This window comes from Lutra lutra, chromosome 1 (assembly GCF_902655055.1).
Source record: "Lutra lutra chromosome 1, mLutLut1.2, whole genome shotgun sequence".
In the NCBI taxonomy this organism is placed as follows: domain Eukaryota; kingdom Metazoa; phylum Chordata; class Mammalia; order Carnivora; family Mustelidae; genus Lutra; species Lutra lutra.
Genome location: NC_062278.1, coordinates 203,298,508 through 203,317,114, shown reverse-complemented (window position 1 = coordinate 203,317,114; position 18,607 = coordinate 203,298,508). Strand labels below are relative to the sequence as shown.

The following is an 18,607-nucleotide window of genomic DNA, read 5'->3' as shown; positions in this document are numbered from 1 at the left end:
GGAAAGGTATCTCTGCTTCATCTCTAGCTTTTACAGACCCTTTTGAAATTTTTTTTTTTCTGCAAGGAAATATTTTACTTTATCCTCATAAAGCTCATGATTCTTTTATACCACTCTATACCATATTTATTTCCCTGGGCATTTCTCTGGGTTTACAATATTTGTGTGCTTTTAAAGGCTGAGCCCATTTCAAGGCTTACATTCTCCAAACTAAAAATGGAAGTGTTTGAAAATCGGATTGTGATGATGCTTGCCCAACTCTAAAAATTTACTTTTAAAAATCATTGAAATGTATGCTTAAAAAGTTTGCATTCACTCTTTACAGTCATAAAATTACCTTCACCTATGCCACACAGAAATGTATTCTAGGAATAAACACACAGTAGAAAAAATTGTTAGTTTTTTTCAACTTGGTCTTCTGCACTGTGTTCTCTCTAAACTGGAAGTCTGTCCTCCTTTTGAACAGAGGGCATATGGCGTATATAATTCAGCAATTGATTCTTTTACGGGATTTGTTTCCTTAGCAGTCATACCAACCACTTTCTAATCCTTTCCACCAAACTCCTGCTGCTCCGGAGTGAATTCCAAGTGGCCTGCTTGGGAAGACTTAAAAAAGACTATCCTGCATCATCTGTTTATCAGTCTCTTCGTGTAAAAGGAGATCATTAAGTAACTTTAGTCCTTTGAGGGATTTGATAATTTATGAAACCCAGATAATTTTTGAAGGTGGAAATATGAATAGAAGAGAAACAGTAGTCCCTTCTCATGAATACCTTATATATCCCAAGAAATGACAGTGCTTTAATTTCCCAAATACCCCTATTATCCAAGACAGTAAAAGAAATATAAATAGAATAGAGCCTTTCCAGAAAGACTGGATAATGATGATCTGGAATTAAATTGGGTGGACTATGAGTTCATAGGTTGATTCACACCCGTTTTTCAGGATTATGTCATACATTTCCATAAAAGTATTAAAGGCTTTTGCAAAAATGTGGCAATATAATGATTGCAAGATGGAATGGAACTGCTGGGTTATTACCTATAAAGTAGGCAGATGTCTAACTTTAATAGACACTGCCAAACAACTTTCTAAATAGAGCAGTTACTTTCCTAGCAACAATGTATGACAATTTCAGTTGTTTCATGTCCTTTATTTCCATCAAAACTCTTAGCTTTGTCAGTCTTTTTAATTTTAGTGATTATGTTGAGCATATATCAGTATTTTGTGGTGATTTTATTTATTTATTATTTTTTGTTTGCTTATTTGTTTGTTTTCCTACTGAAGTTGAATGTCTCTTCATCCTATAACTATCTGGCCATTTCAGTTTCAAAAAGGTTTTTTTTTTAAATTTTCTGATAAATTAAAATTTTTTATTGGAGAAAGGAGTTGGGAGAAATTGGAGGGGGAGACAAACCATGAGAGACTGAACTCTGAGGAATTAACTGAGAGATTTGGAGGGGAGAGGGGTGGGAGGTTGAGTGAGCCTGGTGGTGGGTATTGTGGAGGGCACGTATTGCATGGAGCACTGGGTGTGGTGCATAAACAATGAATTCTGGAACACTGAAAAGAAATTTTAAAAATAAATAAAAAAATTTTTTAAAAAGAAAAAAAATAAATGGAGATTAAAAAGACAATAGAAAATATTTTAAAAATTTTTATTGGAGTGCCTGAATGGTTCAGTTGGTTAAGCATTGGGCTCTTGATTTCAGCTCAGGTCATGATTTTGGGGTTGTGGGATCGAGCCGTCTGTTGGGCTCTACACCTGCTTGGGATTCTCTCTCTCTCCTGCCCCTTCCCCCTTCATGCTTCCTCTCTCTCTCTCTTTCTCTCTTTCTCCCTCTCTTAAAAAAAAAGAAACATTTTTATTGATTTGTAGACATTTTAATTTATCCTGCATAGGAATCTTTTATTGTATATATTGTTAGAAATATATTACCCTACACAACAGCCTGTATTTTAAATTTCTTAATGGTGTCTTTTATTTTTTTTTAAGATTTTTATTTATTTATTTGACAGAGAGAGATCACAAGTAGACAGAGAGGCAGGCAGAGAGAGAGAGAGAGAGAGAGAGAGAGAGAGGGAAGCAGGCTCCCTGCTGAGCAGAGAGCCCGACGCGGGACTCGATCCCAGGACCCTGAGATCATGACCTGAGCCAAAGGCAGCGGCTTAACCCACTGAGCCACCCAGGCGCCCTTAATGGTGTCTTTTAATGAACAGAAGTTCTTCACTTCAGCAAAGTTTAATTTATTAGTCTTTTCCTTTATACTTAGCACTTTTTGTGTCCTGTTTAAGTAATTGTTGTCTAACAGAAATTCATGACTGTGTTATAATCTAGAACTTTCCTGCTTACTTGTTACATTTAAATCTTTGTATCTGGAATTGAATTTTGGTCATAGAAATATGAGGTCAGTTGATCAGTTGACCCAGCACTGCATATCAAAAAGAAAATACTTTCTCACTATATTGTAGTGTTACCTTTGTCACCAATCTAATGACCATACACGTTTGAGTCTGTTTATAAATTCTGTTTTATTCTGTTGCTTTATTTATTTATTCTTGTACCAATAGCATGTCTTAATTAATATGGACTTAAAAGTCTTGATTTCTGCTAGTATAAATTCTCCAGAGTCTTTAAGATTTAAGGAATATTTATTTATTTATATACTTACTTATTCATTCATTCATTTTTTATTATATTCAGTTAGCCAACATATAGTACATCATTCATTTTTGATGTAGTGTTTAAGGAATATTTAAAAGATTTTCATGGCTCTTGTTGGCCCTTGACATTTCTGCCTAAATTTTAAAATAAGCATTTCTTAAATTTAAAGAAATGTTAAATTTATTCTCCCCCCTCTTCATTAAATCCCTTCTGCAATTTTGATTGGAATTGTTTGAACTTGTAGATCATTTCTGGGAGAATTGACATTTTAACTATATTAGGTTTTCCAATCAATGAACACGGTCTATACCTCTTTCATTTATGCCTTTAATTTTTCCCACAATGTTTTGTAGTTTTCACTTTAGAGCTCTTACTTGTATTTCATTAATTTTATCCTTAGAAATATGTGCTTGTTGTTCCTAGTATAAGTTTAAAAATTTGTTATTTATTTCTCAGTTGTTTGTTAAACTCCATGTGTTTTTGGTAGATTCACTTTGTATTTAATGACCTCATTAAAGTTATTAGTTGTAATGGTTTACATGTAGATTCTTTTGGAAGTTCTGTGCATATATAATAAATCATGTCATTCATGGATAATAACAATACAAAATATTTTCTCTTCATGTTTATTTCAGTACTTTTACTGTAATGTGCTTAGGTCCAGTTTTCTTTGTTTCATACAGATTGGTGTTCTTACCACTAGTTGAATCTATGGCTTGATGTCTTTTTTTTTTTTTTAAGATTTTATTTATTTATTTGACAGAGAGAAATCACAAGTAGGCAGAGAGGCAGGCAGAGAGAGAGGAGGAAGCAGGCTCCCTGCTGAGCAGAAAGCCCGATGCAGGGCTCGAACCCAGGACCTGGGATCATGACCCGAGCCGAAGGCAGCGGTTTAACCCACCGAGCCACTCAGGCGCCCCTATGGCTTGATGTCTTTAATTGGCTTTGAAAAATTCTAAGTTTTCAAATATTGCTTCTGTTCCATACTTTTTCTTGCCCATCATGGACTCCAGTTACATGTACTTTACTTTTTTAAAATATTTTATTTATTTGAGAGTGAGTGAGAGAGAGCATGAGAAAGGGGAGGTTCAGAGGGAGAAGCAGACTCCCTGATCAGCAGGGAACCTGATGTGGTACTTGATCTTGGGACTCCAGGATCATGACCTGAGCCAAAAGCAGACACTTAACTGAGTGAGCCACCCAGAAGCCCCTCCAGTTACATGTGCTTTAGGTACTTGCATCATCTAGTTAAGTGTGTGCTACTAATGTGTATGGTAGCAATGTGTATTTTACGTGTATGAAAGATGCACTGTATCTATATAGTGTTTCCCATTTCCTTTTTTTCCCCTCCTCTCCATGTTCAGCTTGGATGTTTTCTACTGATCTGTCTTCTAAATTAACTAATAATTTCTTTTGCTTTACCTGTTGAGTTCTTAAATTCACCTATTTTTCAGTTTTAGAATTTTATATGATTTTTTAGATTCCGGTTCCATAGTGAAATTATTATTCTCCTCAGATATTTTATTAAATATACTAATTGTAGTTAATGTAAGGGCATGTCTCATAATAATCCCATATTAGACATGTCTCCTGTGGTTCTGTTTCTTTTTTTTTATTTAATTTCTTTTCAGTGTAACAGAATTCATTGTTTATACACCACACACAGTGCTCCATGCAATACATGCCCTCCATAATACCCACCACCTGGCTCCCCCAACCTCCCACCCCCTGCCCCTTCAAAACCCTCAGATTGTTTTTCATAGTCTCTCATGGTTCATCTCCTTTTCCAATTACCCTCAACTCCCTTCTCCTCTCCATCTCCCCTTGTCCTCCATGCTATTTGTTATGCTCCACAAATAAGTGAAACCATATGGTAATTGACTCTCTCTGCTTGACTTATTTCACTCAGCATAATCTCTTCCAGTCCCGTCCATGTTGCTACAAAAGTTGGGTATTCATCCTTTCTGATGGAGGCATAATACTCCATAGTGTATATGGACCACATCTTCCTTATCCATTCATCCGTTGAAGGGCATCTTGGTTCTTTCCACAGTTTAGCGACCGTGGCCATTGGTGCTATGAACTTTGGGGTACAGATGGCCCTTCTTTTCACTCCATCTGTATCTTTGGGGTAAATACCCAGCAGTGCAATTGCAGGTCATAGGGAAGTTCTATTTTTAATTTCTTTTTTTTATAATTTCTTTTCAGCATAACAGTATTCATTGTTTTTTGCACCACACCCAGTGCTCCATGCAATCCGTGCCCTCCTTAATACCCACCACCTGGCTCCCCCAACCTCCCACCCCCCTACCTCTTCAAACCCTTCAGATTGTTTTTCACAGTCCATAGTGTCTCATGGTTCACCTCCCCTTCCAATTTCCCTCAACTCCCTTCTCCTCTCTAACTCTCCTTGTCCTCCATGCTATTTGTTATGCTCCACAAAGAAGTGAAACCATATGATAATTGACTCTCTCTGCTTGACTTATTTCACTCAGCATAATCTCTTCCAGTCCCGTCCATGTTGCTACAAAAGTTGGGTATTCAACCTTTCTGATGGAGGCATAATACTCCATCGTGTATATGGACCACATCTTCCTTATCCATTTGTCCGTTGAAGGGCATCTTGGTTCTTTCCACAGTTTGGCGACTGTGGCCATTGCTGCTATAAACATTGGGGTACAGATGGCCCTTCTTTTCACTCCATCTGTATCTTTGGGGTAAATACCCAGTAGTGCAATGGCAGGGTCATAGGGAAGCTCTATGTTTAATTTCTTGAGGAATCTCCACACTGTTCTCCAAAATGGCTGCACCAACTTGCATTCCCACCAACAGTGTAATACTCATTCTTCTCAAGTGCACATGGAACCTTCTCAAGAATAGACCACATACTGAGTCACAAATCAGGACTCAACTGATGCCAAAAGACTAAGATGATTCCCTGCATATTCTCAGATCACAATGCTTTGAAACTGGAGCTCAATCACAAGGAAGTTTGGAAGGAACTCAAACACCTGGAAACTAAAGACCACCTTGCTTAAGAATGCTTGGATCAACCAGGAGATCAAAGAAGAACTGAAACAATTCATGGAAACCAATGAGAATGAAGACACTTCAGTCCAAAACCTATGGGATACAGCAAAGGCGGTCCTAAGGGGGAAATACATAGCCATCCAAGCCTTCCTCAAAAAAATTGAAAAATCCAGAATACACCAGCTGTCTCTACACCTTAAAGAACTGGAGAATTAACAACAAATCAAACCAACTCCACACATAAGAAGGGAAATAATCAAGATTAGAGCAGAGATCAGTGAGGTAGAAACTAGAGATACAGTAGAACGTATCAAGGAAACTAGAAGCTGTTTTTGTGAAAGAATCAATAAGATTGATAAACCATTGGCCACACTAATCCAAAAGAAAAGAGAGAAAGCTCAAATTAATAAAATTATGAACGAAAAGGGAGAGATCACAACTAACACATTATTTTTAATTTCTTAAGGAATCTCCACACTGTTCTCCAAAGTGGCTGCACCAACTTGCATTCCCACCTACAGTGTAAGAGGGTTCCCCTTTCTCCACATCCTCTACAACACACGTTGTTTCCTGTCTTGCTAATTTTGGCCATTCTCATTGGTGTTAAGGTGGTATCTCAATGTGGTTTTAATTTGAATCTCCCTGATGGCTAGTGATGATGAACATTTTTTCATGTGTCTGATAGCCATTTGTATGTCTTCATTGGAGAAGTGTCTGTTCATATCTTACTGCCCATTTTTTGATATGATTGTCTGTTTTGTGTGTGTGTGTTGAGTTTGAGGAGTTCTTTATAGATCCTGGTTATCAACCTTTCGTCTGTACTGTCATTTGCAAATATCTTCTCCCAGTCCATGGGTTGCCTCTTTGTTTTGTTGACTGTTTCCTTTGCTGTGCAGAAGCTTTTGATCTTGATGAAGTCCCAAAAGTTCATTTTCGCTTTTGTTTCCTTTGCTTTTGGAGACATATCTTGAAAGAATTTGCTGTGGCTGATATCGAAGAGGTTACTGGTTCTCCTCTATGATTCTGATTGATTCCTGTCTCAGGTTGAGGTCTTTTATCCATTTCGAGTTTATCTTTGTGTACAGTGTAAGAGAATGGTTGAGTTTCATTCTTCTACATATAGCTGTCCAATTTTCCCAGCACCATTTATTGAAGAGACTGTCTTTTTTCCACTGTATATTTTTTCGTGTTTTGTTGAAGATTATTTGAATATAGAGTTGAGGTCCACATCTGGCCTCTCTACTCTGTTCCACTGGTCTATGTGTCTGTTTTTATGCCAGTACCATGCTGTCTTGGTGATCACAGCTTTGTAGTAAAGCTTGAAATCAGGTAACGTGATGCCCCCAGTTTTATTTTTGTTTTTCAATATTTCCTTAGCTATTTGGGGTCTCTTCTGATTCCATACAAATTTCAGGATTATTTGCTCCAGCTCTTTGAAAAATACTGGTGGAATTTTGATCGGAATGGCATTAAAAGTATAGATTGCTCTAGGCAGTATAAACATTTTAACAATGTTTATTCTTCTGATCCAAGAGCATGGAATGGTCTTCCATCTTTTTGTGTCTTCTTCAGTTTCTTTCATGAGTGTTCTGTAGTTCCTCAAGTACAGATCCTTTACCTGTTTGGTTAGGTTTATTCCCAGGTATCTTATGGTTCTTGGTGCTATAATAAATGGAATCGATTATCTAATTTCCCTTTCTGTATTTTCATTGTTAGTGTATAAGAAAGCAATTTGTTTCTGTACCTTAACTTTGTATCCTGCCACATTACTGAATTGCTGTATGAATTCTAGTAGTTTGGGGGTGGAGACTTTTGGGTTTTCCATATACAATATCATGTCATCTGCGAAAAGAGAGAGTTTGACTTCTTCATTGCCAATTTGGATACCTTTTATTTCTCTTTGTTGTCTGATCTGGTTTTTTTTTTTTTATTGTCTTTCCCATGGTCATATTTCTTTGGAAGTCTGGTAATTTTTTATTGAATGCCAGATACTGTATATAAAAAATCTTAGAGGCTTTTCCCTCTTCTCCCAGAGAGGATTTATTTTATTCCCTAGAAGCAGTTCCAGTAGGGGCAGGTTATCTGGTGAGGCTGTATTAAAGTCTTGGTAAGGTGTGGTCTACCTCTGATTCATGTGCATTCTTAGGATATTTCCTCTAGTCGTTCCTGTTGAGAGACAAGGTTGCTTGCTATGGCCTCTCCTTCTTGTCAAATCCTGAATCCAACTTTTGTCTCTAAAACCCTGCTATATTTGTGCTTTACTTTTAGATTGCTTTTTATTCATCTTTTTCACACTGAAGAATAAGCATTTTAAGAATAAGCAAATGTATAAATTGGAAAAGTAGCTTGAAGAGTAGTAGGCACACTTCAGTGAGCTCCTGTTTTCTTTTTAGAACTTAGCACCTCAAGTCCTGGCATCTTTGGCAGCACAAACTTCAATTTTTATCTCCCCAGTCCTGTGTGACTGAGGAAAGCTTTCAATTGGCTTCTTTACCTCTTAGTAGCCATCCTCTGTCTGGCTTTTATTACATTTTCTTTCCAACTCAAAAATAATTAAATATCTGAGTGAGAAAGTGGCATGCAGAATATAGAGCACACCTCATTGTTTTCCTTCTTTCCTGGATCTTGGCCTTGTAAGGTCTGGCTGTTTTGAAAACTCTCAGCTTCAAAAAGATGCACTTTGTACATTACCAGCATTTTTAGCTATAGTCACAGGAACATTGGACTGCCACCAGCTACTCCATCATTACTAGAAGACAGAAGTTTTCATACTTTTCAGTGTGCTATGTCTTTAATTAGTTATTCTTTTTTATTCACAGGTTTTATGCTTTGTTTATTTTCATCCTTTTTTTCTTGATCATGTATGCTGTTGGTGATATATCTTGTAATGAATTAGAGCTGAAATCTAGGCTTTATTGCCTGTTTGTCCTGGTCAGTTTTAAGGGACGAACCTTAGGAAGGAAAATACAAGAACCACAAAACCATGTTGATCACTCCAGTTTGCATTACTTTTCCAGGCAACCTTTGGTCATTGTATCTTTAAATTCTTAAGGAGGAGCAACATTGGATTGAAGCTGTTTTATGTTTTAATTCACAAGCCTTGGGGCCTGTGAATGAAGGAACAAGAGAAAGTAGGTGTTTGTGCCAACACTCATTTTCAGCAGTACTTTTTTCCAGCAAAGTTTGTTCTTTACCTTGATTTTTATCCTGCTGATAGGACAACCCTAATTGTTACTGCTGCATTTATAGTAAACCAACAATAATGTTCTCGATGTTTGAGAAAGATAGAAAAATTATTGAAAATGAAGCCCTATGCTAAAGTTACCCACCCTCCACACACATCAGTTTAAGATCATCTTCAGTGTCTCTGATTGTTTCTCAAGTTGTCTCTCTATTCCCATCCTCCTAACCCTCCCTCTTCTCTTCCCCCTCCCCTTGTGTGTGTTAGTTCCTGGAATCTTCAATTCTCACTTTAATAGTTTTTCCAGAGTTTATTTTGGGAGAGGTAGCTGGCATCCCAAACTACTTTGTAATTTCAACAAAACAGGAAATTGCATTTAGCCATAATATGTTTTAGTCCCTCAGCCACAGTCTCATGTTAATATTCCAAACCCCTAAATGATGTTGTTTCCATAAGTGCTTATTAATGATACTGTATTACTTTAAATTTTTTTTATTGAGGAATAATTTACATATAATATAGTGCATCCATTTAAGGGGTAAAATTTTATTAATTTTGACAATGATATTCTTGAAGTTTATTTTATCTTATGTTAATATAGTCACTCCAGCCTTTTTATTCTTATTGTTTGCATGAAATATTTTTCTTCCATTTACTTTTAATCTCTTTGTGTCTTTATATTTAAAATACATTTCTTGGGGCACCTGGGTGGCTCAGTGGGTTAAGCCTCTGCCTTCGGCTCGGGTCATGATCCCAGGTCCTGGGATCGAGCCCCACATCGGGCTCTCTGCTCTACAGGGAGCCTGCTTTCTCCTCTCTCTCTGCCTGCCTCTCTGCCTGCTTGTGATCTCTCTCTGTCAAATAAATAAATAAAATCTTTAAAAAAATAAAATAAAATACATTTCTTGTAGGTGGCATTTAGTTGGGTCTTGCATTTTATCCACTATGATATTCTGTGCCTTTTGCTTAGAGTGTTGATACTCCAGTAGGTTTAATGTAATCATTGATACTGATTTACATCTGCTATTTTTTGTTTTTCTCATCTTTTTTTTTTCTTCTTTTTCCCTTTTCCATATTTTTGGGGGATTATTTGAATACTTATAGGAAATCCATTATAATTTATGTATTGGCTTATTTCTCTACTTCTTTGCATGTTTTGGTTATTTCTCTAGGAATTATACACATAGTGTATATATACACTATATACACATATATAGATTTTTATAGTCTTGTAGAGTTAACATTGTTTTACTTAGGAAATGTAAATACCTTTATATTTATATTACATATACATATATGTATACAATATGTATATATATTATATATTAAAGGTATACCTTATGTATAATATTATATATTATAGGTATACCTTACAAAGACCTTACAACTGTATACGTATATGTATATTTACAAACACACACCCCACTGCCATTCTTTGTTATACTTGTCATCTGTATTACATCTTTATATATTATGACTCACTTAAGACAGTATTAGACCATTATCTTACACCACTCACAAAGATAAACTCGAAATGGATGAAAGACCTCAACATGAGGCAGGAATCTATCAAAATCCTAGAGGAGAACATAGGCAGTAACCTCTTTGACATCGGCCACAGCAATTTTTTCAAGACATATCTCCAAAGGCAAAGGAAACAAAAGCAAAAATAAACTTTGGGGACTTCATCAAGATCAAAAGCTTCTGCACAGCAAAAGAAACAGTCAACAAAACAAAGAAGCAACCCATGGAATGGGAGAAGATATTGCAAATGACACTACAGACAAAGGGCTGATATCCAAGATCTATAAAGAACTCCTCAAACTCAACCCTCAGAAAACAGATAATCACACCAAAAATGAGCAGAAGACATGAACAGACACTTCTCCAAAGAAGACATACAAATGGAAAAAAATGTTCATCATCATTAGCTATCAGGAAGATTCATATCAAAACCACATTGAGATATCACCTTACACCAGCTAGAATAGCTAAAATCAGTAAGACAGTAAACAACAAGTGTTGGAGAGGATATGGAGAAAGGGAAACCCTCTTACACTGTTGGCGGGAATGCAAGTTGGTGCAGCCACTTTGGAAAACAGTGTGGAGATTTCTCAAGAAATTAAAAATAGAGCTACCCTATGACCCAGCAATTGTACTACTGGGTATTTACCCCAAAGATACAGATGTAGTGAAAAGAAGGGCCATCTGTACCCCAATGTTCATAGCAGCAATGGCCACAATTGCCAAACTATGGAAAGAGCCAGGGTGCCCTTTAACAGATGAATGTATAAGGAAGATATGGTCTGTATATACAATGGAATATTATGCCTCCATCAGAAAGGATGAATACCCAACTTTTTTATCAACATGGACGGGACTGGAAGAGATTATGCTGAGTGAAATAATTCAAGGAGAGAGAGTCAGTTATCTAATGGTTTCACTTACTTGTGGGGCATAAGGAATAACATAGAGGACAAATTAGGAGAAGGAAAGGAAAAGTGAATTGGGGAAAATCGGAGGGGGGGGATAAAGCATGAGAGACTATGGACTCTTAGAAACAAACTGAGGGTTTGAAAGGGGGGGTGTGGGGATGGGTGAGGCTGGTGGTGGGTATTAAGGAAGGCACGTACTGAATGGAGCATTGGGTGTGGTGCATAAACAATGCATCTTGGAATACTGAAAAAATAAAAATATTTATAAAGTGTAATTTTTTAATCAATCAGATTTTAAAGAAATTAAGAGCTATAATATCCTTTCATGATAAAAAGTCCTTTACAAGGATTCGGGTATAGAAGGAGCATACTTCAACATAATAAAGGCCATATATGACAAACCCATAGCTTACATTATACTCAATGGATAGAAATTGAAAGGATTTTCTCTAAGGTTAGGAACAAAGCAAAGATACCCACTGTTACTATTCCTATTCAATATAGTACTGGAAGTCCTAGCTGAAGCACTTAGGTAAGACAAAGAAATAAAAGCATCCAAATTGGAAAAAAAAGTAAAGTTTTCATTATTCACTGATAATATGATCCTATATATAGAAAATCCCAAAGAATCCATTTAAAAACTATTGGAATTAATCAATGATTTCAGTGAAATGGCAGAATACAAAATAAGCATACAGAAATCAATTGCATTTCTCTACTAATGATCAAGCATCTGAAAAAGAAATAAAACAGTGGCATCAAAACAATAAAATACTTAGGAATAAATCTAACCAAGGTTCTATACAATGAAAACCACAAAACTTTGCTGAAAGAAATAAATGACACAAACAAGTGGAAAGACATCTGTTTATGGATCAGAAGAGTTAATATTGTTAAAATGACTGTATTACCCAAAGTTACCTACAGATTCAATGTAACCCCTACCAAAAACAAAGGCATTTCTCACAGAAATAGAAGAAATGATCCTAAAATTTCTTGTGGAACCACAAGGATAGCTTAAGTAATCTTGAAAAAAATAGAACAAAGCCAGAGATGTCATGCTTCTTTACTTAAAATTATACTGCAAAGCCATAGTAATAAAAATACTATGATCCTAAAAATAGACATATTGATTAATGGAACAGAATAGAGAGCCCAGAATTAATTCCTGGCATATATGGTTAACTGATACTTGACAACAAAGCCAGGAATATTCAATGGGGAAGAATAGTCTCTTCAACAAATGGTGCTGGGAAAACTAGAAAAACACCTGCAAAATAATGAAATTGGATCCCTCTCTCACAAAAACTAACTTGGAAGGGATCAAAGATTTAAACATAAGACCTGATGCCTTTAAACTTCTAGAAGAAATATTAGGGAAGAAATTCATCAGTTTTGGTCTTGGCAGTAATTTTGGGGGCATAACACCAAAAGTACAAGCAACAAAAGAGAAAATCAACAGAAGGGACAACATCAAACTCAAAAGCTTCTTTGCAGTGGAAAAAACAATTAACAAAAGAGAACCTACGTCAAAAACTAGTGATGTACTGTATGGTGACTAACATAACATAATAATAAAAATAAAAGACAATGTACAGAATGAGAGAAAATGTTTGCAAACCATGTATCAGATAAGGGGTTACTATCCAAAATACATAAAGAACTTAATCCAATAAAACAATCTATTTTAAAAATGGGCAGAAGAACTGAATAGACATTTCTCCAAAGAATATATCAAAATGGCCAATGGATACATGAAAAGATGCTCAACATCACTAATCACCAGTAAAATGAAAATCAAAACCAAATGAGATATCACTTCACACCTGTTAGAATGGCTATTATCAAGAAGACAAAAAACAACAGGTGTTAATGAAGACGTGGTGAAAAGGGAGCCTTTATATCTTGTTGGTAGGAATGTAAACTGGTCCAACCATTAAGGAAAACAATATGAAGTTTCCTCAAAAAATTAAAAATAAATTTATCATATCCAGTAATTGCACTTATGGGTATATACCCAAAGAAAATAAAAACAGAATTTCAATGAGATCTATGCACTCCTGTATTTTATTGCCGCATTATTCACAAATAGCAAAGGTACAGCCCCAAAACCCATCAACAGATAAGTAGATAAAAAAACATGTGGGACATATACACAATGCAATCCTATTCAGCCACAATAAAGGAGGATATCCTTTTATTTATGACAATGTGAATGGACTTTAAGAACATTATGCTAAGCAAGATAAGTCAGATAGAAAGATAATTGCTGTACAATATCAGTGATATGAGAATCTAAGAGTTAAACCTGTAAAAAACAAAGTAAAATGGTGGTTACCAGGATGAAGGGCAGGGATAAGAGTGATGGCGTTTAAAGCTACAAACTTGTAATTAGTAATAAATGGCCATAGAGATTGAATGCATAGAATAATGAATATAGACAATAATATTGTACTATAATTATGTAATGTGATAAATATTGCTATATCAGCAATCATATTACAATATACAAATGTATTAACATAATATTCTGTGTACCTTAAATGTACAGAATGCTACACATCAAATTCATCTAATGAAAAAAATTAAGAGCAAAAATATTCTTTAATATTTACCCATATATTTACCATTTCCAATGTTATTCATTTATGAAGATCCAGGAGTTTCCCTTTGGTGTCCTTTCCCTTCAGCATAAAGAGCTCTCTTTAATATCTCGTCTTGTGAGTTTAGTGACAATGTTGTCACCAAATTTTAATTTTACTTTTTCTTCTTTTAATTTTTCTTCTTTTTAAATTTTTTTGAAAGAGGGCTTCTTTATTATTTAAATTCAATTAGCCAAGGTATAGTACTTTATTAGTTTTTGATCTAATGTTCAAGTTATTTATTTATTTGAGAGAGAGAGAGAGCACAAGAAGGGGAGGGACAGAGGGAAAGGGGATCTGATGTGGGACTTGATTCCAGGACTCTGGGATCATGACCTGAGCTGAAGGCAGACACATAACCAATTGAGCCACCGAGATGCCCCATTTTCCTTTTTCTTAAAATGTCTTTATTTCATCTTCAATTCTTGAATGATATTTTTCTGTAGATAGAATTTTGAATTGCCTTTTTCTGGTACAGTAAATATACTGTTCCACTGTGATCTGGCTATAGTTTCTGATGAAAAATCAGTATAAATGTGAATCATTATTATATTGTATATAATTTACTCTTTTTCTCTGACTGCATTTAAGATCTTTTCTTTATCTTTGGTGTTTCATAGTTTGTCTATTTAATACCTACACATGGATTCCATTAGTTTGCAAGTTTGCTAAGCTTATTGAACTTCTAAAATTATGTTCTTCACCAGTATTGGTAAGATTTTTTGCCATTACTTCTACAGATATTTTTTCTGCCTCATTCTCTCTCTTCTCTCTCTTTCTGGGATTCTGATTATGTTAGAAATTTTAAAATTGTTCCACTTTTAAACTTTGAGGTTCTACATTTTTGTTCAAATTTATTTTCTCTTTTCAGATTAGATTTACTCTGTTCTTTTGTCTTCAAGTTCATTGATGCTTTCATCTGTCATTTTTATTCTGCCATTAAGCTCATTCAGTGAATTTTAAAATTTTCTCATATTTTCTGTTCTAAAGTTTCTGAAATTTTTTTGTTTTCCATTTTTCTGTTGAGATTTCTTATTTTGTCATTTATTAATAGTATATTTTCTTTTATCACACTGAGTGTAGTTATAATAGCTCCTTTCAAGTGTTTGATAATCCCAACATCTTGACCATCTCAAGCTTGGCATCTGTTGATTGTCTTTTCCCTTGAGACTAAGTAACATTTTCTAGCCTCATGAGATTCAGATCAAATAACTCTGGATTTTAAAAAAATAATAACAACTTTTGATTGTGTCCTGGACATGGTGAATGTTATGTCGGAGAATCCAGATTCTCTTACCTTGTTCCTAAGAGTGTTGAGGTTTTGGTTTTAGCAGTCAATTTGGCTAGATGCAAACTGCATGCTGTTATGCCTGTGGCAGTAATGGCTCAGAATTTGGTTGAGTTCTTTAAGCCTCAGTACAAGCTGCTTTCAGTTTGCCCCCATGCAGGTATGGTATTTAAACACGTAACTCAGGGTTACCCTTATCAGGCTGTCTCCCTATTAGTGTTTTCTTTTCCCTTTCTAGTGCCCTGGTTACCCAGGATCTTTTGCTGTTTCCTTTTAGCCATAAAGATGACTGCCTTTTTATTAGACTTTTAGGAGCTCTGAAGACTGTAGCTTCCATTAAGGCAAAATCTTTTTTTTTTTTAAGTATGGGGAGAATGTTGCTTACTTCATGTTAATTGCTTCACATTTGACTTCATCCCAAAATCTGCTTGCCTTCATTCAGTCTCCTAAACTGTCAGATATAGTTAGGTTTTGTTTGTTTGTTTGTTTGTTTGTTTGTTTTTTGCTCAGAGCTGAGAGTTGTGGTTTGTGGAAGGATTGGTTTGTTTGATAATCACTCTTTTCTTTTGGAAGTGGAACTTCAATACTGTATTCCTTCTTGAGAGACTGGAATGAATTAGAGCTGTATCTGCCAAGCCCTGAAACTTGGCATCCTATGTTTATAATACAATGAACATTTCACAAAATTATCTTTCTTGTTTACCACTTCTAAGTCTAGAGACAAAAATATTCTTTGCATAGCAATCTGAGAGGTAATCAACATAAGTAGATGAACATTTTACCTTCAGGTAGTTTCTCTTATGCTAAAGTCTCATACCTGTTACTCTGCCATGGTCATGCACACCTTTTGGGTTACTTTTTATTTAAATACTTTCTAGAAGACATACAAATAGAGAACAGACAGTAAAAAGATTCTCAATATCATTAATCATCAGGGAAATGCAAATCTAAATCACAATGAGATATCACCTTATACCTGTCAGGATGGCTGAAATCAAAATGACAAGAAATAACAAGTGTTGGGGAGGATGTAAAGAAAAGGGAACCCTTGTGCACTGTTGGTGGGAATGTAAATTGGCACAGCCACCATGGAAAACAGTATGGACTTTCCTTAAAAAATTAAAAATAGAAATGCCATATGATCCAATAATTCCACTACTGTTTAGAAAACAAAACAAAACACTAATTTAATTTAGAAAGCAAAAACACTAATTCAAAAAGACATACACATTCTATGTTTATTATAGTATTATTTACAATAGCCAAGATATGGAAGCAACACAAGTGTCCATGGATATACAGATGGATAAGGAATATATGTACACATGCACAAATGAGCACATGTGTGCTTACACGTGCACACACACAGGAATATTACAGAGCCCCCGTGACCCCCCTTCTGCTGAAATCACCATTATCTTGACTTTTGTGATAGTCATTTCCTTCTTTTTCTCTATGTGAGGATTTTGTGAGCTTTTCATTTACTTCTTCATTCTAAAATAACTATCATTTATTGCTTCTCGGCCTTTTGGCTAAGATCAAGTGTAAAATGACTATCATTTATTTATTTTTTATTTTTTTAATGAATTTTATTTATTTTTATTTGACAGACAGAGATCACAAGTAGGCAGAGAGGCAGGCAGAGAGAGAGAGGGGGAAGCAGGCTCCCTGCTGAGCAGAGAGCCCGATGCGGTGCTTGATCCCAGGACTCCGGGATCATGACCTGAGCTGAAGGCAGAGGCTTTAACCCACTGAGCCACCCAGGCACCCCTGAATCACTATTTTTGTATCCTTTGGGTAAATAGCTAGTGGTACAATTGCTGGGTTTTAGGGTAGTTCTATTTTTAACTTTTTGAAGAAACTCCATACTGTCTTCCAGAGTTTGCATTCCCAGCAACAGTGTAAGAGAGTTCCCGCTTCTCCACTTCCTCGCCAACATCTGTTGTTTTCTGAGTTAATAATTTTAGCCATTCTGACCAGTGGGAAGTGGTATCTTTGTGGCATAGTGTTCTTTTTAACATGAGAAAGAAGAGTAGTTTAGCATAAATCTCTTGAACGTTTGTTTCTCTTAACAAATATCTGAGGGGTGCTAAGAAGTTGGGCACATGTTGATTCATTGTTAATTATACAGTATGGTAATAACAGGTTTGAGTATTAGTCATGTTCTCCTAGTGTTTGACAATAGGTCTTAATGCAGGAAGAAAAGGATTTTTTTTTTTTAAATTTTTAATTTTTTTATTTTTTTTAAGCATAACAGTATTCATTATTTTTGCACCACACCCAGTGCTCCATGCAATCCGTGCCCTCTACAATACCCACCACCTGGTGCCCCCAACCTCCCACCCCCCACCCCTTCAAAATTCTCAGATCGTTTTTCAGAGTCCATAGTCTCTCATGGTTCACCTCCCCTTCCAATTTCCCTCAACTCCCTTCTCCTCTCCATCTCCCCTTGTCCTCCATGCTATTTGTTATGCTCCACAAATAAGTGAAACCATATGATAATTGACTCTCTCTGCTTGACTTATTTCACTCAGCATAATCTCTTCCAGTCCCGTCCATGTTGCTACAAAACTTGTGGATTCATCCTTTCTTTCTTTTTTTTTTTTTTTTTTTTTTACAGCTTTATAAACATATATTTTTATCCCCAGGGGTACAGGTCTGCGAATCGCCAGGTTTACACACTTCACAACACTCACCATAGCACATACCCTCCCCGATATCCATAACCCCACCCCCTCTCCCAACCCCCTCCCCCCATCAACCCTCAGTTTGTTTTGTGAGATTAAGAGTCACTTATGGTTAGGGTTAGGGTTAGGGATTGGGAGGGAAAAGGATTTTTTTTAAAAAAAATTAAGAGCATTTCCAGTATTGTTTCTTTGCATATGTCATTTCCTTGGATTTGAGCCTTGAAAATAGTTTTACCTGGGTATAATTCCAAAATAAACTTTTATTTATTTGCCTTAGTATTTGAAAGTGATACTGCTGATCAATTAAACTTACTTTTTATAGATAGTCATAACATGACATGGTTTCTTTTTCCTAAGATGCAAGTAGATTGATTCTGTCATTAAAATAAGGACCAATACTGGGTGCCTGGGTGGCTCAGTTGGTTGAGCAACTGCCTTCGGCTCACGTCATGATCCCGGACTTCCAGGATCAAGTCCCACATCAGGCTTCCAGCTCCTTGGGGAGTCTGCTTCTCCCTCTGACCTTCTCCTCTCTCATGCTCTCTCTCACTCATTCTCCCTCAAATAAATAAATAAAATCTTTAAAAAAAATAATAAGGACCAATACCGACAGTAATTCAAAGCTTATTATTATCTGTTGTATTGTTCCTTACCTAATAGCAATGTTGTTAAGTTGAC

At 35.8% G+C, this 18,607-nt stretch overlaps 1 protein-coding gene and 1 pseudogene across 4 annotated transcripts in view; both read left to right on the top strand.

The window, feature by feature from the left end:
- DOCK3 (dedicator of cytokinesis 3) overlaps positions 1-18,607 on the top strand; it is a 564,947-nt gene that overhangs the window by 309,660 nt on the left and 236,680 nt on the right. The window lies entirely within an intron of this gene.
- LOC125089337 (uncharacterized) lies at positions 16,755-16,923 on the top strand (annotated as a pseudogene).